The sequence below is a fragment of the Dasypus novemcinctus genome, chromosome 5, assembly GCF_030445035.2.
Source record: "Dasypus novemcinctus isolate mDasNov1 chromosome 5, mDasNov1.1.hap2, whole genome shotgun sequence".
Classification (NCBI taxonomy): Eukaryota; Metazoa; Chordata; class Mammalia; order Cingulata; family Dasypodidae; genus Dasypus; species Dasypus novemcinctus.
In genome coordinates this window covers 25,621,280-25,624,322 of record NC_080677.1, presented here as the reverse complement: position 1 = coordinate 25,624,322, position 3,043 = coordinate 25,621,280, and the positions used below count along the sequence as shown (strand labels likewise).

At 49.7% G+C, this 3,043-nt stretch overlaps 1 pseudogene; it reads right to left on the bottom strand.

Moving 5' to 3' along the window:
- Positions 1 to 852: 852 nt before the first annotated feature.
- Positions 853 to 1,720, bottom strand: LOC101441159 (CD151 antigen pseudogene; annotated as a pseudogene).
- Positions 1,721 to 3,043: the final 1,323 nt, after the last annotated feature.

The window sequence follows — 3,043 nt, the reverse complement described above, 5'->3', positions numbered from 1 at the left end:
TCCTTCAAGGCTCAGCTCAAGAGCCCCTTCTCTGGAAAGCTTTTGAGGGCCCCACCCCTCCCGACGGGTGTGTCCAGAGGTTCAGAGCTCCCCAAGGCCTGTGACCCCACCCCCAGAGGTGGCCTGTGGGAGTGAGGAGTGCTTTATTGTCAGGACCACGCCCCAAGACATTGGAGTACACAGAACTCTTTTATTTTTTTTAAGATTTTATTTATTTATTTCTTTCTCTCCCCTTCCCCCTCCCACCCCGGTTGTCTGTTCTCTGTGTCTATTTGCTGCGTCTTCTTTGTCCACTTCTGTTGTTGTCAGCGGCACGGGAATCTGTGTCTCTTTTTGTTGTGTCATCTTGCTGTGTCAGCTCTCCGTGTGTGTGGAGCCATTCCTGGGCAGGCTGCACTTTGTTTCGCGCTGGGCGGCTCTCCTTACCAGGCACACTCCTTGCACGTGGGGCTTCCCTACGCGGGGGACACCCCTGCGTGGCAGGGCACTCCTTGCGCGCATCAGCACTGTGCATAGGCCAGCTCCACACGGGGCAAGGAGGCCCAGGGTTTGAACCACAGACCTCCCATGTGGTAGACGGACGCCCTAACCACTGGGCCAAGTCTGCCGCCCACAAAAGACTCTTGAAGCTGCCCCTGGGGAGGGGGGTGCAGTCGCCAGAGGTCACTGGCCCAGACCCTTTGGCACAATGGGGGGGTCCCAGGTGTGAGCACACAGGCTCCTCCTTGGCAGGGGTGGGGGCAGAGTGGAACCTGGGACCCTGCAGCTCCCTAACATCAGTAATTTCAGCTTAGTCATGGCAGGAAGGTGAGCTCCACCGCCAGGCAGGCGACCGGGACATGGGGCTGGGGGTCAGTAGTAGTGCAGCTTCAGGCTCTCGAACAGGTAGTCGGTGAAGATCATGCCAAAGACCTGCAGGTGGGCGATGCCGATCCCCACGGCCCCGATAATCTTCAGGTGCTCCTGGACGAATGTTTGAGCTTGGTGATGCAGGCGCCCTCCACCCTGTAGGTTCTGGAGGCGTGATCCCTCTGGCCACAGCTGGCCACCATTGCCTCGCAGCAGCTCTCAGGGACCATGCGGTCACCTGCTCTGCCGGAGTAGATCAGCTCACTGTCCCACCAGTCCTGGAACTTGCTGCTGCCTTAGCAGTGAAACTCCTGCCGCAGCTTCGACACGGTGCTGGCTGCGCTCTCGTGGCGTGGCTGGTGGTACTGCTTCGTCGTGATGTCCTTTAGGTTCTCCCTGAGCTCTCTTTTCACCTGCTGGTAGTAGATGCAGACCAGGAGGCTGGCATGATCTACAGCAGGAAGGTGAGGAGGAGCAGGGTGAGGCACAGGTGCAGCAAGTTCCGCTGCTCCTTGAAGGTGGCGCAGCAGCCCTGGACGCTGGTCTCCATGATGGAGGTGCAGCCACCATGAGAATGTAATGTATGCTGTGGCCAGGCAGGTGCTGAGGCCAGCAGGCTGGTGTAGTCACTCTTGAGGGCCAGCGCCCAGATGCCCACGGTGGTGATGGCCAGGCCCCCGAGCCAGAAGCAGCAGTTGTAGGTGAAGAGCAGGTACTTGAGGCAGACGGTGCCCCCAGGTCTCCTCTCTGAACTTGCCCAAACTGGAGTCTGGTAGGGTCGGGCTTGACGGGAAGGCAGCTTCCTCTTAGTGTTGAGGGTGTCTACCCTTCTACCCCAGAGAGACCATGCCCCACTCTTGGATTCCCCCATGTGGCTCATTCTGGCTTGCCTTGTGTCTTCTGCCTTGCCCTACCTCTATGTGTGCCTGTCCCTGTGCTTTTCCCATCTCAGGAAGACCTACTTGGGCTCCGGTGTTTGACTTCAGAACCACTACTCAGCACTGGACCAGGCTCCAACCCTCCTTCTCCACCCCACCCATCAGAAATAATTACTTAGGATCTTTTGTGTGGGCTTTAACGTATACAGTGTTTTACACTCAGGCATTGTTTTGAAAAAAAAAAACCCAACAATATGGGAACACAGTCAGATGTCAATAAAAACTTAACTGATCTGCAATTTCTTTCGGGGTGAATTTGGTGGAGGGGGATGCCTGGAGGTCACTGAGGTCACGTTTTCACTTTAGCATTAAGGAAGAATTCCTTTGGTCCTTGACAAGGGATTGTGAAAATCTCTCAACTGAGTAAGGATTTGGCAGTCTAACCCCTTCTAAAGCATTTGAGTGTGACCTAATCAGGAATCCCCAACTTGGACTAACAAAACCCAAACAAGGCCTTCGAATTAAGGTGTTTAGCACAGGGGAAAGCCACTTACCTGAATACTTAACCCTTGAATGAGTCGTTTGCGTGCAACACTCACTGACTGGCTTCTCCTTACATCAAATTCCTTTCTCCTCACCTGTTACTTATCTGTGACTCTTGATTGAACTATTTGCTTTCATAAGACAAAGTGCAAGTGTGGTCACTGATGTTTATTAGACAATCAGTTTTACATCTTTTGCTTTTGTTTTGTTTTGAGAAAGACTTAAAAAAAAATCTTAGAAATCCCTGAGGTTGACTCACTTGATTGTCTTTTCTTCTAAGAAAATTGCCAGCTATATTTTGGGGGGATACAATTTACAAATGTTTCTCAGGAAAAGTCATTACTCAGCTGACAGATTCTGAAGGCTGGGGACTCATGAACAATATTAACAATTATTTTGCATTGTGATGGTGAGACTAATGCGTATGAATATATATAATACATGAATATATATAATACATGAATATATATGAATATATATAATATACAAATATATATGAATATATATATATATATATATGAGGTTTGAAAAATATTGGGGTAGGCATAAGAGAAGAGCCCTTTACCAGGTAATTACCAAAATACATTTATCATGTTATCTTTATGGGTTTTACTAATACCTTCCCAAAGTCTTTGGAATAGCTTCCTCATGAAATAATAAAGGAATACTTGTAGGTTTAAACTTCTTTGCGAGTTTAACTGGAGTGTTATGCAGAGTAAAATATTTCTCTTCCTCTAGGTAAAACTGTATGGTTATCTTGGGAAATGCAGTTT